Source organism: Ammospiza nelsoni, chromosome 12, assembly GCF_027579445.1.
Source record: "Ammospiza nelsoni isolate bAmmNel1 chromosome 12, bAmmNel1.pri, whole genome shotgun sequence".
NCBI lineage: Eukaryota > Metazoa > Chordata > Aves > Passeriformes > Passerellidae > Ammospiza > Ammospiza nelsoni.
This window is the reverse complement of record NC_080644.1, coordinates 18,844,665-18,864,636: the sequence shown is the minus strand read 5'-3', so window position 1 is coordinate 18,864,636 and position 19,972 is coordinate 18,844,665.

Sequence of the window (19,972 nt, the reverse complement as noted above, 5' to 3'; positions counted from 1 at the left end):
CCGATGCTGCCGCTCTCTCCGGCTCCCGGAGCCGAAGAAGCGGCTTCTTCGCGCAAAGACGATTGTACCGCTCACAGTGCTCTCTTAGCGCGGCTTCTGCCGAAAGAAGCCCGGGAGCGGCGCTTAACTCCGGAGAGCATCGTACCTTCGTCTTTAGCGTCTTTTGTGGTCTACATCCTAGCAGAAAGCTTTTCCACTCTGTCTGGCAAGGAAAACATGCGCCAGCACAGAAAACATCTCCCATCGTGTTCTGGACGTTGCACGGAGGTCTGCCAAGTGTTTGCATAAAGAAATGAAAAGTTGTCCAAAATAACTTCCTATCGAATGTTCATGTGATTGGAAAAGTCAGGAAAGTGGTAAGGTACTGTTTTCTATCAGTTGGCAAGCTGCGCACACAATCCCAGTGTTGTACAGCTTCCTTCTTCACCTTTCCGATGCTGCCGCTCTCTCCGGCTCCCGGAGCCGAAGAAGCGGCTTCTTCGCGCAAAGACGCTTGTACCGCTCACAGTGCTCTCTTAGCGCGGCTTCTGCCGAAAGAAGCCCGGGAGCGGCGCTTAACTCCGGAGAGCATCGTCCCTTTGTCTTTAGCGTCTTTTGTGGTCTACATCCTAGCAGAAAGCTTTTCCACTCTGTCTGGCAAGGAAAACCTGCGCCAGCACAGAAAACATCTCCCATCGTGTTCTGGACGTTGTACGGATGTCTGCCAAGTGTTTGAAAGAAACAAAGAAAAGTTGTCCAAAACAGCTTCCAATCGAATATTCATGTGATTGGAAACGTCAGGAAAGTGGTTAGGTACTGTTTTCTATCAGTTGGCAAGCTGCGCACACAATCCCAGTGTTGTACAGCTTCCTTCTTCACCTTTCCGATGCTGCCGCTCTCTCCGGCTCCCGGAGCCGAAGAAGCGGCTTCTTCGCGCAAAGACGATTGTACCGCTCACAGTGCTCTCTTAGCGCCGCTTCTGCCGAAAGAAGCCCGGGAGCGGTGCTTAGCTCCGGAGAGCCTCGTACCTTCGTCTTTAGCGTCTCTTGTGGTCTACATCCTAGCAGAAAGCTTTTCCACTCTGTCTGGCAAGGAAAACCTGCGCCAGCACAGAAAACATCTCCCATCGTGTTCTGGACGTTGTACGGAGGTCTGCCAAGTGTTTGCATAAAGAAATGAAAAGTTGTCCAAAATAACTTCCTATCGAATGTTCATGTGATTGGAAAAGTCAGAAAAGTGGTAAGGTACTGTTTTCTATCAGTTGGCAAGCTGCGCACACAATCCCAGTGTTGTACAGCTTCCTTCTTCACCTTTCCGATGCTGCCGCTCTCTCCGGCTCCCGGAGCCGAAGAAGCGGCTTCTTCGCGCAAAGACGATTGTACCGCTCACAGTGCTCTCTTAGCGCCGCTTCTGCCGAAAGAAGCCCGGGAGCGGCGCTTAACTCCGGAGAACATCGTCCCTTCGTCTTTAGCGTCTTTTGTGGTCTACATCCTAGCAGAAAGCTTTTCCACTCTGTCTGGCAAGGAAAACATGCGCCAGCACAGAAAACATCTCCCATCGTGTTCTGGACGTTGCACGGAGGTCTGCCAAGTGTTTGCATAAAGAAATGAAAAGTTGTCCAAAATAACTTCCTATCGAATGTTCATGTGATTGGAAAAGTCAGGAAAGTGGTAAGGTACTGTTTTCTATCAGTTGGCAAGCTGCGCACACAATCCCAGTGTTGTACAGCTTCCTTCTTCACCTTTCCGATGCTGCCGCTCTCTCCGGCTCCCGGAGCCGAAGAAGCGGCTTCTTCGCGCAAAGACGATTGTACCGCTCACAGTGCTCTCTTAGCGCCGCTTCTGCCGAAAGAAGCCCGGGAGCGGCGCTTAGCTCCGGAGAGCATCGTCCCTTCGTCTTTAGCGACTTTTGTGGTCTACATCCTAGCAGAAAGCTTTTCCACTCTGTCTGGCAAGGAAAACATGCGCCAGCACAGAAAACATCTCCCATCGTGTTCTGGACGTTGCACGGAGGTCTGCCAAGTGTTTGAAAGAAACAAAGAAAAGTTGTCCAAAACAGCTTCCAATCGAATATTCATGTGATTGGAAAAGTCAGGAAAGTGGTAAGGTACTGTTTTCTATCAGTTGGCAAGCTGCGCACACAATCCCAGTGTTGTACAGCTTCCTTCTTCACCTTTGCGATGCTGCCGCTCTCTCCGGCTCCCGGAGCCGAAGAAGCGGCTTCTTCGCGCAAAGACGATTGTACCGCTCACAGTGCTCTCTTAGCCCCGCTTCTGCCGAAAGAAGCCCGGGAGCGGTGCTTAGCTCCGGAGAGCCTCGTACCTTCGTCTTTAGCGTCTTTTGTGGTCTACATCCTAGCAGAAAGCTTTTCCACTCAGTCTGGCAAGGAAAACCTGCGCCAGCACAGAAAACATCTCCCATCGTGTTCTGGACGTTGCACGGAGGTCTGCCAAGTGTTTGCATAAAGAAATGAAAAGTTGTCCAAAATAACTTCCTATCGAATGTTCATGTGATTGGAAAAGTCAGGAAAGTGGTAAGGTACTGTTTTCTATCAGTTGGCAAGCTGCGCACACAATCCCAGTGTTGTACAGCTTCCTTCTTCACCTTTCCGATGCTGCCGCTCTCTCCGGCTCCCGGAGCCGAAGAAGCGGCTTCTTCGCGCAAAGACGATTGTACCGCTCACAGTGCTCTCTTAGCGCGGCTTCTGCCGAAAGAAGCCCGGGAGCGGCGCTTAACTCCGGAGAACATCGTCCCTTCGTCTTTAGCGTCTTTTGTGGTCTACATCCTAGCAGAAAGCTTTTCCACTCAGTCTGGCAAGGAAAACATGCGCCAGCACAGAAAACATCTCCCATCGTGTTCTGGACGTTGCACGGAGGTCTGCCAAGTGTTTGCATAAAGAAATGAAAAGTTGTCCAAAATAACTTCCTATCGAATGTTCATGTGATTGGAAAAGTCAGGAAAGTGGTAAGGTACTGTTTTCTATCAGTTGGCAAGCTGCGCACACAATCCCAGTGTTGTACAGCTTCCTTCTTCACCTTTCCGATGCTGCCGCTCTCTCCGGCTCCCGGAGCCGAAGAAGCGGCTTCTTCGCGCAAAGACGATTGTACCGCTCACAGTGCTCTCTTAGCGCCGCTTCTGCCGAAAGAAGCCCGGGAGCGGCGCTTAACTCCGGAGAACATCGTCCCTTCGTCTTTAGCGTCTTTTGTGGTCTACATCCTAGCAGAAAGCTTTTCCACTCTGTCTGGCAAGGAAAACATGCGCCAGCACAGAAAACATCTCCCATCGTGTTCTGGACGTTGCACGGAGGTCTGCCAAGTGTTTGCATAAAGAAATGAAAAGTTGTCCAAAATAACTTCCTATCGAATGTTCATGTGATTGGAAAAGTCAGGAAAGTGGTAAGGTACTGTTTTCTATCAGTTGGCAAGCTGCGCACACAATCCCAGTGTTGTACAGCTTCCTTCTTCACCTTTCCGATGCTGCCGCTCTCTCCGGCTCCCGGAGCCGAAGAAGCGGCTTCTTCGCGCAAAGACGATTGTACCGCTCACAGTGCTCTCTTAGCGCCGCTTCTGCCGAAAGAAGCCCGGGAGCGGCGCTTAGCTCCGGAGAGCATCGTCCCTTCGTCTTTAGCGACTTTTGTGGTCTACATCCTAGCAGAAAGCTTTTCCACTCTGTCTGGCAAGGAAAACATGCGCCAGCACAGAAAACATCTCCCATCGTGTTCTGGACGTTGCACGGAGGTCTGCCAAGTGTTTGAAAGAAACAAAGAAAAGTTGTCCAAAACAGCTTCCAATCGAATATTCATGTGATTGGAAAAGTCAGGAAAGTGGTACGGTACTGTTTTCTATCAGTTGGCAAGCTGCGCACACAATCCCAGTGTTGTACAGCTTCCTTCTTCACCTTTGCGATGCTGCCGCTCTCTCCGGCTCCCGGAGCCGAAGAAGCGGCTTCTTCGCGCAAAGACGATTGTACCGCTCACAGTGCTCTCTTAGCCCCGCTTCTGCCGAAAGAAGCCCGGGAGCGGTGCTTAGCTCCGGAGAGCCTCGTACCTTCGTCTTTAGCGTCTTTTGTGGTCTACATCCTAGCAGAAAGCTTTTCCACTCAGTCTGGCAAGGAAAACCTGCGCCAGCACAGAAAACATCTCCCATCGTGTTCTGGACGTTGCACGGAGGTCTGCCAAGTGTTTGCATAAAGAAATGAAAAGTTGTCCAAAATAACTTCCTATCGAATGTTCATGTGATTGGAAAAGTCAGGAAAGTGGTAAGGTACTGTTTTCTATCAGTTGGCAAGCTGCGCACACAATCCCAGTGTTGTACAGCTTCCTTCTTCACCTTTCCGATGCTGCCGCTCTCTCCGGCTCCCGGAGCCGAAGAAGCGGCTTCTTCGCGCAAAGACGATTGTACCGCTCACAGTGCTCTCTTAGCGCGGCTTCTGCCGAAAGAAGCCCGGGAGCGGCGCTTAACTCCGGAGAACATCGTCCCTTCGTCTTTAGCGTCTTTTGTGGTCTACATCCTAGCAGAAAGCTTTTCCACTCAGTCTGGCAAGGAAAACATGCGCCAGCACAGAAAACATCTCCCATCGTGTTCTGGACGTTGCACGGAGGTCTGCCAAGTGTTTGCATAAAGAAATGAAAAGTTGTCCAAAATAACTTCCTATCGAATGTTCATGTGATTGGAAAAGTCAGGAAAGTGGTAAGGTACTGTTTTCTATCAGTTGGCAAGCTGCGCACACAATCCCAGTGTTGTACAGCTTCCTTCTTCACCTTTCCGATGCTGCCGCTCTCTCCGGCTCCCGGAGCCGAAGAAGCGGCTTCTTCGCGCAAAGACGATTGTACCGCTCACAGTGCTCTCTTAGCGCCGCTTCTGCCGAAAGAAGCCCGGGAGCGGCGCTTAGCTCCGGAGAGCATCGTCCCTTCGTCTTTAGCGACTTTTGTGGTCTACATCCTAGCAGAAAGCTTTTCCACTCTGTCTGGCAAGGAAAACATGCGCCAGCACAGAAAACATCTCCCATCGTGTTCTGGACGTTGCACGGAGGTCTGCCAAGTGTTTGAAAGAAACAAAGAAAAGTTGTCCAAAACAGCTTCCAATCGAATATTCATGTGATTGGAAACGTCAGGAAAGTGTAAGGTACTGTTTTCTATCAGTTGGCAAGCTGCGCACACAATCCCAGTGTTGTACAGCTTCCTTCTTCACCTTTGCGATGCTTCCGCTCTCTCCGGCTCCCGGAGCCGAAGAAGCGGCTTCTTCGCGCAAAGACGATTGTACCGCTCACAGTGCTCTCTTAGCGCCGCTTCTGCCGAAAGAAGCCCGGGAGCGGTGCTTAGCTCCGGAGAGCCTCGTACCTTCGTCTTTAGCGTCTTTTGTGGTCTACATCCTTGCAGAAAGCTTTTCCACTCTGTCTGGCAAGGAAAACCTGCGCCAGCACAGAAAACATCTCCCATCATGTTCTGGACGTTGTACGGAAGTCTGCCAAGTGTTTGCATAAAGAAATGAAAAGTTGTCCAAAATAACTTCCTATCGAATGTTCATGTGATTGGAAAAGTCAGGAAAGTGGTAAGGTACTGTTTTCTATCAGTTGGCAAGCTGCGCACACAATCCCAGTGTTGTACAGCTTCCTTCTTCACCTTTCCGATGCTGCCGCTCTCTCCGGCTCCCGGAGCCGAAGAAGCGGCTTCTTCGCGCAAAGACAATTGTACCGCTCACAGTGCTCTCTTAGCGCCGCTTCTGCCGAAAGAAGCCCGGGAGCGGCGCTTAACTCCGGAGAGCATCGTACCTTCGTCTTTAGCGTCTTTTGTGGTCTACATCCTAGCAGAAAGCTTTTCCACTCTGTCTGGCAAGGAAAACCTGCGCCAGCACAGAAAACATCTCCCATCGTGTTCTGGACGTTGTACGGATGTCTGCCAAGTGTTTGAAAGAAACAAAGAAAAGTTGTCCAAAACAGCTTCCAATCGAATATTCATGTGATTGGAAACGTCAGGAAAGTGGTTAGGTACTGTTTTCTATCAGTTGGCAAGCTGCGCACACAATCCCAGTGTTGTACAGCTTCCTTCTTCACCTTTCCGATGCTGCCGCTCTCTCCGGCTCCCGGAGCCGAAGAAGCGGCTTCTTCGCGCAAAGACGATTGTACCGCTCACAGTGCTCTCTTAGCGCCGCTTCTGCCGAAAGAAGCCCGGGAGCGGCGCTTAACTCCGGAGAGCATCGTCCCTTCGTCTTTAGCGTCTTTTGTGGTCTACATCCTAGCAGAAAGCTTTTCCACTCTGTCTGGCAAGGAAAACATGCGCCAGCACAGAAAACATCTCCCATCGTGTTCTGGACGTTGTACGGAGGTCTGCCAAGTGTTTGCATAAAGAAATGAAAAGTTGTCCAAAATAACTTCCTATCGAATGTTCATGTGATTGGAAAAGTCAGGAAAGTGGTAAGGTACTGTTTTCTATCAGTTGGCAAGCTGCGCACACAATCCCAGTGTTGTACAGCTTCCTTCTTCACCTTTCCGATGCTGCCGCTCTCTCCGGCTCCCGGAGCCGAAGAAGCGGCTTCTTCGCGCAAAGGCGATTGTACCGCTCACAGTGCTCTCTTAGCGCCGCTTCTGCCGAAAGAAGCCCGGGAGCGGTGCTTAGCTCCGGAGAGCATCGTACCTTCGTCTTTAGCGTCTTTTGTGGTCTACATCCTAGCAGAAAGCTTTTCCACTCTGTCTGGCAAGGAAAACCTGCGCCAGCGCAGAAAACATCTCCCATCGTGTTCTGGACGTTGCACGGAGGTCTGCAAAGTGTTTGCATAAAGAAATGAAAAGTTGTCCAAAATAACTTCCTATCGAATGTTCATGTGATTGGAAAAGTCAGGAAAGTGGTAAGGTACTGTTTTCTATCAGTTGGCAAGCTGCGCACACAATCCCAGTGTTGTACAGCTTCCTTCTTCACCTTTCCGATGCTGCCGCTCTCTCCGGCTCCCGGAGCCGAAGAAGCGGCTTCTTCGCGCAAAGACGATTGTACCGCTCACAGTGCTCTCTTAGCGCCGCTTCTGCCGAAAGAAGCCCGGGAGCGGCGCTTAGCTCCGGAGAGCATCGTCCCTTCGTCTTTAGCGACTTTTGTGGTCTACATCCTAGCAGAAAGCTTTTCCACTCTGTCTGGCAAGGAAAACATGCGCCAGCACAGAAAACATCTCCCATCGTGTTCTGGATGTTGCACGGAGGTCTGCCAAGTGTTTGAAAGAAACAAAGAAAAGTTGTCCAAAACAGCTTCCAATCGAATATTCATGTGATTGGAAACGTCAGGAAAGTGTAAGGTACTGTTTTCTATCAGTTGGCAAGCTGCGCACACAATCCCAGTGTTGTACAGCTTCCTTCTTCACCTTTCCGATGCTGCCGCTCTCTCCGGCTCCCGGAGCCGAAGAAGCGGCTTCTTCGCGCAAAGACGATTGTACCGCTCACAGTGCTCTCTTAGCGCGGCTTCTGCCGAAAGAAGCCCGGGAGCGGTGCTTAGCTCCGGAGAGCCTCGTACCTTCGTCTTTAGCGTCTTTTGTGGTCTACATCCTTGCAGAAAGCTTTTCCACTCTGTCTGGCAAGGAAAACCTGCGCCAGCACAGAAAACATCTCCCATCGTGTTCTGGACGTTGTACGGAGGTCTGCCATGTGTTTGCATAAAGAAATGAAAAGTTGTCCAAAATAACTTCCTATCGAATGTTCATGTGATTGGAAAAGTCAGGAAAGTGGTAAGGTACTGTTTTCTATCAGTTGGCAAGCTGCGCACACAATCCCAGTGTTGTACAGCTTCCTTCTTCACCTTTCCGATGCTGCCGCTCTCTCCGGCTCCCGGAGCCGAAGAAGCGGCTTCTTCGCGCAAAGACGATTGTACCGCTCACAGTGCTCTCTTAGCGCCGCTTCTGCCGAAAGAAGCCCGGGAGCGGCGCTTAACTCCGGAGAGCATCGTCCCTTCGTCTTTAGCGTCTTTTGTGGTCTACATCCTAGCAGAAAGCTTTTCCACTCTGTCTGGCAAGGAAAACATGCGCCAGCACAGAAAACATCTCCCATCGTGTTCTGGACGTTGCACGGAGGTCTGCCAAGTGTTTGAAAGAAACAAAGAAAAGTTGTCCAAAACAGCTTCCAATCGAATATTCATGTGATTGGAAAAGTCAGGAAAGTGGTAAGGTACTGTTTTCTATCAGTTGGCAAGCTGCGCACACAATCCCAGTGTTGTACAGCTTCCTTCTTCACCTTTCCGATGCTGCCGCTCTCTCCGGCTCCCGGAGCCGAAGAAGCGGCTTCTTCGCGCAAAGACGATTGTACCGCTCACAGTGATCTCTTAGCGCCGCTTCTGCCGAAAGAAGCCCGGGAGCGGTGCTTAGCTCCGGAGAGCCTCGTACCTTCGTCTTTAGCGTCTCTTGTGGTCTACATCCTAGCAGAAAGCTTTTCCACTCAGTCTGGCAAGGAAAACCTGCGCCAGCACAGAAAACATCTCCCATCGTGTTCTGGACGTTGCACGGAGGTCTGCCAAGTGTTTGCATAAAGAAATGAAAAGTTGTCCAAAATAACTTCCTATCGAATGTTCATGTGATTGGAAAAGTCAGGAAAGTGGTAAGGTACTGTTTTCTATCAGTTGGCAAGCTGCGCACACAATCCCAGTGTTGTACAGCTTCCTTCTTCACCTTTCCGATGCTGCCGCTCTCTCCGGCTCCCGGAGCCGAAGAAGCGGCTTCTTCGCGAAAAGGCGATTGTACCGCTCACAGTGCTCTCTTAGCGCCGCTTCTGCCGAAAGAAGCCCGGGAGCGGTGCTTAGCTCCGGAGAGCATCGTACCTTCGTCTTTAGCGTCTTTTGTGGTCTACATCCTAGCAGAAAACTTTTCCACTCTGTCTGGCAAGGAAAACATGCGCCAGCACAGAAAACATCTCCCATCGTGTTCTGGACGTTGTACGGAGGTCTGCCAAGTGTTTGACAAGAAGAGAAGAAATGTTGTCCAAAACAGCTTCCAATCGAATATTCATGTGATTGGAAAAGTCAGGAAAGTGGTAAGGTACTGTTTTCTATCAGTTGGCAAGCTGCGCACACAATCCCAGTGTTGTACAGCTTCCTTCTTCACCTTTGCGATGCTGCCGCTCTCTCCGGCTCCCGGAGCCGAAGAAGCGGCTTCTTCGCGCAAAGACGCTTGTACCGCTCACAGTGCTCTCTTAGCGCCGCTTCTGCCGAAAGAAGCCCGGGAGCGGCGCTTAACTCCGGAGAGCATCGTCCCTTCGTCTTTAGCGTCTTTTGTGGTCTACATCCTAGCAGAAAGCTTTTCCACTCTGTCTAGCAAGGAAAACATGCGCCAGCACAGAAAACATCTCCCATCGTGTTATGGACGTTGTACGGATGTCTGCCAAGTGTTTGACAAGAAGAGAAGAAATGTTGTCCAAAACAGCTTCCAATCGAATATTCATGTGATTGGAAAAGTCAGGAAAGTGGTAAGGTACTGTTTTCTATCAGTTGGCAAGCTGCGCACACAATCCCAGTGTTGTACAGCTTCCTTCTTCACCTTTGCGATGCTGCCGCTCTCTCCGGCTCCCGGAGCCGAAGAAGCGGCTTCTTCGCGCAAAGACGCTTGTACCGCTCACAGTGCTCTCTTAGCGCGGCTTCTGCCGAAAGAAGCCCGGGAGCGGCGCGTAACTCCGGAGAGCATCGTCCCTTCGTCTTTAGCGTCTTTTGTGGTCTACATGCTAGCAGAAAGCTTTTCCACTCTGTCTGGCAAGGAAAACCTGCGCCAGCACAGAAAACATCTCCCATCGTGTTCTGGACGTTGTACGGATGTCTGCCAAGTGTTTGAAAGAAACAAAGAAAAGTTGTCCAAAACAGCTTCCAATCGAATATTCATGTGATTGGAAACGTCAGGAAAGTGGTTAGGTACTGTTTTCTATCAGTTGGCAAGCTGCGCACACAATCCCAGTGTTGTACAGCTTCCTTCTTCACCTTTCCGATGCTGCCGCTCTCTCCGGCTCCCGGAGCCGAAGAAGCGGCTTCTTCGCGCAAAGACGATTGTACCGCTCACAGTGCTCTCTTAGCGCCGCTTCTGCCGAAAGAAGCCCGGGAGCGGTGCTTAGCTCAGGAGAGCCTCGTACCTTCGTCTTTAGCGTCTCTTGTGGTCTAAATCCTAGCAGAAAGCTTTTCCACTCTGTCTGGCAAGGAAAACCTGCGCCAGCACAGAAAACATCTCCCATCGTGTTCTGGACGTTGTACGGAGGTCTGCCAAGTGTTTGCATAAAGAAATGAAAAGTTGTCCAAAATAACTTCCTATCGAATGTTCATGTGATTGGAAAAGTCAGAAAAGTGGTAAGGTACTGTTTTCTATCAGTTGGCAAGCTGCGCACACAATCCCAGTGTTGTACAGCTTCCTTCTTCACCTTTCCGATGCTGCCGCTCTCTCCGGCTCCCGGAGCCGAAGAAGCGGCTTCTTCGCGCAAAGACGATTGTACCGCTCACAGTGCTCTCTTAGCGCCGCTTCTGCCGAAAGAAGCCCGGGAGCGGCGCTTAACTCCGCAGAACATCGTCCCTTCGTCTTTAGCGTCTTTTGTGGTCTACATCCTAGCAGAAAGCTTTTCCACTCTGTCTGGCAAGGAAAACATGCGCCAGCACAGAAAACATCTCCCATCGTGTTCTGGACGTTGCACGGAGGTCTGCCAAGTGTTTGCATAAAGAAATGAAAAGTTGTCCAAAATAACTTCCTATCGAATGTTCATGTGATTGGAAAAGTCAGGAAAGTGGTAAGGTACTGTTTTCTATCAGTTGGCAAGCTGCGCACACAATCCCAGTGTTGTACAGCTTCCTTCTTCACCTTTCCGATGCTGCCGCTCTCTCCGGCTCCCGGAGCCGAAGAAGCGGCTTCTTCGCGCAAAGACGATTGTACCGCTCACAGTGCTCTCTTAGCGCCGCTTCTGCCGAAAGAAGCCCGGGAGCGGCGCTTAGCTCCGGAGAGCATCGTCCCTTCGTCTTTAGCGACTTTTGTGGTCTACATCCTAGCAGAAAGCTTTTCCACTCTGTCTGGCAAGGAAAACATGCGCCAGCACAGAAAACATCTCCCATCGTGTTCTGGACGTTGCACGGAGGTCTGCCAAGTGTTTGAAAGAAACAAAGAAAAGTTGTCCAAAACAGCTTCCAATCGAATATTCATGTGATTGGAAACGTCAGGAAAGTGTAAGGTACTGTTTTCTATCAGTTGGCAAGCTGCGCACACAATCCCAGTGTTGTACAGCTTCCTTCTTCACCTTTGCGATGCTGCCGCTCTCTCCGGCTCCCGGAGCCGAAGAAGCGGCTTCTTCGCGCAAAGACGATTGTACCGCTCACAGTGCTCTCTTAGCGCCGCTTCTGCCGAAAGAAGCCCGGGAGCGGTGCTTAGCTCCGGAGAGCCTCGTACCTTCGTCTTTAGCGTCTTTTGTGGTCTACATCCTAGCAGAAAGCTTTTCCACTCTGTCTGGCAAGGAAAACATGCGCCAGCACAGAAAACATCTCCCATCGTGTTCTGGACGTTGCACGGAGGTCTCCCAAGTGTTTGAAATAAACAAGAAAAGTTGTCCAAAACAGCTTCCAATCGAATATTCATGTGATTGGAAAAGTCAGGAAAGTGGTAAGGTACTGTTTTCTATCAGTTGGCAAGCTGCGCACACAATCCCAGTGTTGTACAGCTTCCTTCTTCACCTTTCCGATGCTGCCGCTCTCTCCGGCTCCCGGAGCCGAAGAAGCGGCTTCTTCGCGCAAAGACGATTGTACCGCTCACAGTGCTCTCTTAGCGCCGCTTCTGCCGAAAGAAGCCCGGGAGCGGCGCTTAACTCCGGAGAGCATCGTCCCTTCGTCTTTAGCGTCTTTTGTGGTCTACATCCTAGCAGAAAGCTTTTCCACTCTGTCTGGCAAGGAAAACCTGCGCCAGCACAGAAAACATCTCCCATCGTGTTCTGGACGTTGTACGGATGTCTGCCAAGTGTTTGAAAGAAACAAAGAAAAGTTGTCCAAAACAGCTTCCAATCGAATATTCATGTGATTGGAAACGTCAGGAAAGTGGTTAGGTACTGTTTTCTATCAGTTGGCAAGCTGCGCACACAATCCCAGTGTTGTACAGCTTCCTTCTTCACCTTTCCGATGCTGCCGCTCTCTCCGGCTCCCGGAGCCGAAGAAGCGGCTTCTTCGCGCAAAGACGATTGTACCGCTCACAGTGCTCTCTTAGCGCCGCTTCTGCCGAAAGAAGCCCGGGAGCGGTGCTTAGCTCCGGAGAGCCTCGTACCTTCGTCTTTAGCGTCTTTTGTGGTCTACATCCTAGCAGAAAACTTTTCCACTCAGTCTGGCAAGGAAAACCTGCGCCAGCACAGAAAACATCTCCCATCGTGTTCTGGACGTTGTACAGAGGTCTGCCAAGTGTTTGAAAGAAACAAAGAAAAGTTGTCCAAAACAGCTTCCAATCGAATATTCATGTGATTGGAAATGTCAGGAAAGTGTAAGGTACTGTTTTCTATCAGTTGGCAAGCTGCGCACACAATCCCAGTGTTGTACAGCTTCCTTCTTCACCTTTCCGATGCTGCCGCTCTCTCCGGCTCCCGGAGCCGAAGAAACGGCTTCTTCGCGCAAAGACGATTGTACCGCTCACAGTGCTCTCTTAGCGCCGCTTCTGCCGAAAGAAGCCCGGGAGCGGCGCTTAGCTCCGGAGAGCATCGTCCCTTCGTCTTTAGCGTCTTTTGTGGTCTACATCCTAGCAGAAAGCTTTTCCACTCTGTCTGGCAAGGAAAACATGCGCGAGCACAGAAAACATCTCCCATCGTGTTCTGGACGTTGCACGGAGGTCTGCCAAGTGTTTGAAAGAAACAATAAAAAAGTTGTCCAAAATAACTTCCTATCGAATGTTCATGTGATTGGAAAAGTCAGGAAAGTGGTAAGGTACTGTTTTCTATCAGTTGGCAAGCTGCGCACACAATCCCAGTGTTGTACAGCTTCCTTCTTCACCTTTCCGATGCTGCCGCTCTCTCCGGCTCCCGGAGCCGAAGAAGCGGCTTCTTCGCGCAAAGACGATTGTACCGCTCACAGTGCTCTCTTAGCGCCGCTTCTGCGGAAAGAAGCCCGGGAGCGGCGCTTAGCTCCGGAGAGCATCGTCCCTTCGTCTTTAGCGTCTTTTGTGGTCTACATCCTAGCAGAAAGCTTTTCCACTCTGTCTGGCAAGGAAAACATGCGCCAGCACAGAAAACATCTCCCATCGTGTTCTGGACGTTGCACGGAGGTCTGCCAAGTGTTTGAAAGAAACAAAGAAAAGTTGTCCAAAACAGCTTCCAATCGAATATTCATGTGATTGGAAAAGTCAGGAAAGTGGTAAGGTACTGTTTTCTATCAGTTGGCCAGCTGCGCACACAATCCCAGTGTTGTACAGCTTCCTTCTTCACCTTTCCGATGCTGCCGCTCTCTCCGGCTCCCGGAGCCGAAGAAGCGGCTTCTTCGCGCAAAGACGATTGTACCGCTCACAGTGATCTCTTAGCGCCGCTTCTGCCGAAAGAAGCCCGGGAGCGGTGCTTAGCTCCGGAGAGCCTCGTACCTTCGTCTTTAGCGTCTCTTGTGGTCTACATCCTAGCAGAAAGCTTTTCCACTCAGTCTGGCAAGGAAAACCTGCGCCAGCACAGAAAACATCTCCCATCGTGTTCTGGACGTTGCACGGAGGTCTGCCAAGTGTTTGCATAAAGAAATGAAAAGTTGTCCAAAATAACTTCCTATCGAATGTTCATGTGATTGGAAAAGTCAGGAAAGTGGTAAGGTACTGTTTTCTATCAGTTGGCAAGCTGCGCACACAATCCCAGTGTTGTACAGCTTCCTTCTTCACCTTTCCGATGCTGCCGCTCTCTCCGGCTCCCGGAGCCGAAGAAGTGGCTTCTTCGCGAAAAGGCGATTGTACCGCTCACAGTGCTCTCTTAGCGCCGCTTCTGCCGAAAGAAGCCCGGGAGCGGTGCTTAGCTCCGGAGAGCATCGTACCTTCGTCTTTAGCGTCTTTTGTGGTCTACATCCTAGCAGAAAGCTTTTCCACTCTGTCTGGCAAGGAAAACATGCGCCAGCACAGAAAACATCTCCCATCGTGTTCTGGACGTTGTACGGAGGTCTGCCAAGTGTTTGACAAGAAGAGAAGAAATGTTGTCCAAAACAGCTTCCAATCGAATATTCATGTGATTGGAAAAGTCAGGAAAGTGGTAAGGTACTGTTTTCTATCAGTTGGCATTCTGCGCACACAATCCCAGTGTTGTACAGCTTCCTTCTTCACCTTTGCGATGCTGCCGCTCTCTCCGGCTCCCGGAGCCGAAGAAGCGGCTTCTTCGCGCAAAGACGATTGTACCGCTCACAGTGCTCTCTTAGCGCCGCTTCTGCCGAAAGAAGCCCGGGAGCGGCGCTTAGCTCCGGAGAGCATCGTCCCTTCGTCTTTAGCGTCTTTTGTGGTCTACATCCTAGCAGAAAGCTTTTCCACTCTGTCTGGCAAGGAAAACATGCGCGAGCACAGAAAACATCTCCCATCGTGTTCTGGACGTTGCACGGAGGTCTGCCAAGTGTTTGAAAGAAACAATAAAAAAGTTGTCCAAAATAACTTCCTATCGAATGTTCATGTGATTGGAAAAGTCAGGAAAGTGGTAAGGTACTGTTTTCTATCAGTTGGCAAGCTGCGCACACAATCCCAGTGTTGTACAGCTTCCTTCTTCACCTTTCCGATGCTGCCGCTCTCTCCGGCTCCCGGAGCCGAAGAAGCGGCTTCTTCGCGCAAAGACGATTGTACCGCTCACAGTGCTCTCTTAGCGCCGCTTCTGCGGAAAGAAGCCCGGGAGCGGCGCTTAGCTCCGGAGAGCATCGTCCCTTCGTCTTTAGCGTCTTTTGTGGTCTACATCCTAGCAGAAAGCTTTTCCACTCTGTCTGGCAAGGAAAACATGCGCCAGCACAGAAAACATCTCCCATCGTGTTCTGGACGTTGCACGGAGGTCTGCCAAGTGTTTGAAAGAAACAAAGAAAAGTTGTCCAAAACAGCTTCCAATCGAATATTCATGTGATTGGAAAAGTCAGGAAAGTGGTAAGGTACTGTTTTCTATCAGTTGGCCAGCTGCGCACACAATCCCAGTGTTGTACAGCTTCCTTCTTCACCTTTCCGATGCTGCCGCTCTCTCCGGCTCCCGGAGCCGAAGAAGCGGCTTCTTCGCGCAAAGACGATTGTACCGCTCACAGTGATCTCTTAGCGCCGCTTCTGCCGAAAGAAGCCCGGGAGCGGTGCTTAGCTCCGGAGAGCCTCGTACCTTCGTCTTTAGCGTCTCTTGTGGTCTACATCCTAGCAGAAAGCTTTTCCACTCAGTCTGGCAAGGAAAACCTGCGCCAGCACAGAAAACATCTCCCATCGTGTTCTGGACGTTGCACGGAGGTCTGCCAAGTGTTTGCATAAAGAAATGAAAAGTTGTCCAAAATAACTTCCTATCGAATGTTCATGTGATTGGAAAAGTCAGGAAAGTGGTAAGGTACTGTTTTCTATCAGTTGGCAAGCTGCGCACACAATCCCAGTGTTGTACAGCTTCCTTCTTCACCTTTCCGATGCTGCCGCTCTCTCCGGCTCCCGGAGCCGAAGAAGTGGCTTCTTCGCGAAAAGGCGATTGTACCGCTCACAGTGCTCTCTTAGCGCCGCTTCTGCCGAAAGAAGCCCGGGAGCGGTGCTTAGCTCCGGAGAGCATCGTACCTTCGTCTTTAGCGTCTTTTGTGGTCTACATCCTAGCAGAAAGCTTTTCCACTCTGTCTGGCAAGGAAAACATGCGCCAGCACAGAAAACATCTCCCATCGTGTTCTGGACGTTGTACGGAGGTCTGCCAAGTGTTTGACAAGAAGAGAAGAAATGTTGTCCAAAACAGCTTCCAATCGAATATTCATGTGATTGGAAAAGTCAGGAAAGTGGTAAGGTACTGTTTTCTATCAGTTGGCATTCTGCGCACACAATCCCAGTGTTGTACAGCTTCCTTCTTCACCTTTGCGATGCTGCCGCTCTCTCCGGCTCCCGGAGCCGAAGAAGCGGCTTCTTCGCGCAAAGACGCTTGTACCGCTCACAGTGCTCTCTTAGCGCGGCTTCTGCCGAAAGAAGCCCGGGAGCGGCGCTTAACTCCGGAGAGCATCGTCCCTTCGTCTTTAGCGTCTTTTGTGGTCTACATCCTAGCAGAAAGCTTTTCCACTCTGTCTAGCAAGGAAAACATGCGCCAGCACAGAAAACATCTCCCATCGTGTTATGGACGTTGTACGGATGTCTGCCAAGTGTTTGACAAGAAGAGAAGAAATGTTGTCCAAAACAGCTTCCAATCGAATATTCATGTGATTGGAAAAGTCAGGAAAGTGGTAAGGTACTGTTTTCTATCAGTTGGCAAGCTGCGCACACAATCCCAGTGTTGTACAGCTTCCTTCTTCACCTTTGCGATGCTGCCGCTCTCTCCGGCTCCCGGAGCCGAAGAAGCGGCTTCTTCGCGCAAAGACGCTTGTACCGCTCACAGTGCTCTCTTAGCGCGGCTTCTGCCGAAAGAAGCCCGGGAGCGGCGCTTAACTCCGGAGAGCATCGTCCCTTCGTCTTTAGCGTCTTTTGTGGTCTACATCCTAGCAGAAAGCTTTTCCACTCTGTCTGGCAAGGAAAACCTGCGCCAGCACAGAAAACATCTCCCATCGTGTTCTGGACGTTGTACGGATGTCTGCCAAGTGTTTGAAAGAAACAAAGAAAAGTTGTCCAAAACAGCTTCCAATCGAATATTCATGTGATTGGAAACGTCAGGAAAGTGGTTAGGTACTGTTTTCTATCAGTTGGCAAGCTGCGCACACAATCCCAGTGTTGTACAGCTTCCTTCTTCACCTTTCCGATGCTGCCGCTCTCTCCGGCTCCCGGAGCCGAAGAAGCGGCTTCTTCGCGCAAAGACGATTGTACCGCTCACAGTGCTCTCTTAGCGCCGCTTCTGCCGAAAGAAGCCCGGGAGCGGTGCTTAGCTCCGGAGAGCCTCGTACCTTCGTCTTTAGCGTCTCTTGTGGTCTACATCCTAGCAGAAAGCTTTTCCACTCTGTCTGGCAAGGAAAACCTGCGCCAGCACAGAAAACATCTCCCATCGTGTTCTGGACGTTGTACGGAGGTCTGCCAAGTGTTTGCATAAAGAAATGAAAAGTTGTCCAAAATAACTTCCTATCGAATGTTCATGTGATTGGAAATGTCAGAAAAGTGGTAAGGTACTGTTTTCTATCAGTTGGCAAGCTGCGCACACAATCCCAGTGTTGTACAGCTTCCTTCTTCACCTTTCCGATGCTGCCGCTCTCTCCGGCTCCCGGAGCCGAAGAAGCGGCTTCTTCGCGCAAAGACGATTGTACCGCTCACAGTGCTCTCTTAGCGCCGCTTCTGCCGAAAGAAGCCCGGGAGCGGCGCTTAAATCCGCAGAACATCGTCCCTTCGTCTTTAGCGTCTTTTGTGGTCTACATCCTAGCAGAAAGCTTTTCCACTCTGTCTGGCAAGGAAAACATGCGCCAGCACAGAAAACATCTCCCATCGTGTTCTGGACGTTGCACGGAGGTCTGCCAAGTGTTTGCATAAAGAAATGAAAAGTTGTCCAAAATAACTTCCTATCGAATGTTCATGTGATTGGAAAAGTCAGGAAAGTGGTAAGGTACTGTTTTCTATCAGTTGGCAAGCTGCGCACACAATCCCAGTGTTGTACAGCTTCCTTCTTCACCTTTCCGATGCTGCCGCTCTCTCCGGCTCCCGGAGCCGAAGAAGCGGCTTCTTCGCGCAAAGACGATTGTACCGCTCACAGTGCTCTCTTAGCGCCGCTTCTGCCGAAAGAAGCCCGGGAGCGGCGCTTAGCTCCGGAGAGCATCGTCCCTTCGTCTTTAGCGACTTTTGTGGTCTACATCCTAGCAGAAAGCTTTTCCACTCTGTCTGGCAAGGAAAACATGCGCCAGCACAGAAAACATCTCCCATCGTGTTCTGGACGTTGCACGGAGGTCTGCCAAGTGTTTGAAAGAAACAAAGAAAAGTTGTCCAAAACAGCATCCAATCGAATATTCATGTGATTGGAAACGTCAGGAAAGTGTAAGGTACTGTTTTCTATCAGTTGGCAAGCTGCGCACACAATCCCAGTGTTGTACAGCTTCCTTCTTCACCTTTGCGATGCTGCCGCTCTCTCCGGCTCCCGGAGCCGAAGAAGCGGCTTCTTCGCGCAAAGACGATTGTACCGCTCACAGTGCTCTCTTAGCGCCGCTTCTGCCGAAAGAAGCCCGGGAGCGGTGCTTAGCTCCGGAGAGCCTCGTACCTTCGTCTTTAGCGTCTTTTGTGGTCTACATCCTAGCAGAAAGCTTTTCCACTCTGTCTGGCAAGGAAAACATGCGCCAGCACAGAAAACATCTCCCATCGTGTTCTGGACGTTGCACGGAGGTCTGCCAAGTGTTTGAAATAAACAAAGAAAAGTTGTCCAAAACAGCTTCCAATCGAATATTCATGTGATTGGAAAAGTCAGGAAAGTGGTAAGGTACTGTTTTCTATCAGTTGGCAAGCTGCGCACACAATCCCAGTGTTGTACAGCTTCCTTCTTCACCTTTCCGATGCTGCCGCTCTCTCCGGCTCCCGGAGCCGAAGAAGCGGCTTCTTCGCGCAAAGACGATTGTACCGCTCACAGTGCTCTCTTAGCGCCGCTTCTGCCGAAAGAAGCCCGGGAGCGGTGCTTAGCTCCGGAGAGCCTCGTACCTTCGTCTTTAGCGTCTCTTGTGCTCTACATCCTAGCAGAAAGCTTTTCCACTCAGTCTGGCAAGGAAAACCTGCGCCAGCGCAGAAAACATCTCCCATCGTGTTCTGGACGTTGCACGGAGGTCTGCCAAGTGTTTGCATAAAGAAATGAAAAGTTGTCCAAAATAACTTCCTATCGAATGTTCATGTGATTGGAAAAGTCAGGAAAGTGGTAAGGTACTGTTTTCTATCAGTTGGCAAGCTGCGCACACAATCCCAGTGTTGTACAGCTTCCTTCTTCACCTTTCCGATGCTGCCGCTCTCTCCGGCTCCCGGAGCCGAAGAAGCGGCTTCTTCGCGCAAAGACGATTGTACCGCTCACAGTGCTCTCTTAGCGCCGCTTCTGCCGAAAGAAGCCCGGGAGCGGCGCTTAACTCCGGAGAGCATCGTCCCTTCGTCTTTAGCGACTTTTGTGGTCTACATCCTAGCAGAAAGCTTTTCCACTCTGTCTGGCAAGGAAAACATGCGCCAGCACAGAAAACATCTCCCATCGTGTTCTGGACGTTGCACGGAGGTCTGCCAAGTGTTTGAAAGAAACAAAGAAAAGTTGTCCAAAACAGCTTCCAATCGAATATTCATGTGATTGGAAAAGTCAGGAAAGTGGTAAGGTACTGTTTTCTATCAGTTGGCAAGCTGCGCACACAATCCCAGTGTTGTACAGCTTCCTTCTTCACCTTTCCGATGCTGCCGCTCTCTCCGGCTCCCGGAGCCGAAGAAGCGGCTTCTTCGCGCAAAGACGATTGTACCGCTCACAGTGCTCTCTTAGCGCCGCTTCTGCCGAAAGAAGCCCGGGAGCGGTGCTTAGCTCCGGAGAGCCTCGTACCTTCGTCTTTAGCGTCTCTTGTGCTCTACATCCTAGCAGAAAGCTTTTCCACTCAGTCTGGCAAGGAAAACCTGCGCCAGCGCAGAAAACATCTCCCATCGTGTTCTGGACGTTGCACGGAGGTCTGCCAAGTGTTTGCATAAAGAAATGAAAAGTTGTCCAAAATAACTTCCTATCGAATATTCATGTGATTGGAAAAGTCAGGAAAGTGGTAAGGTACTGTTTTCTATCAGTTGGCAAGCTGCGCACACAATCCCAGTGTTGTACAGCTTCCTTCTTCACCTTTCCGATGCTGCCGCTCTCTCCGGCTCCCGGAGCCGAAGAAGCGGCTTCTTCGCGAAAAGGCGATTGTACCGCTCACAGTGCTCTCTTAGCGCCGCTTCTGCCGAAAGAAGCCCGGGAGCGGTGCTTAGCTCCGGAGAGCATCGTAC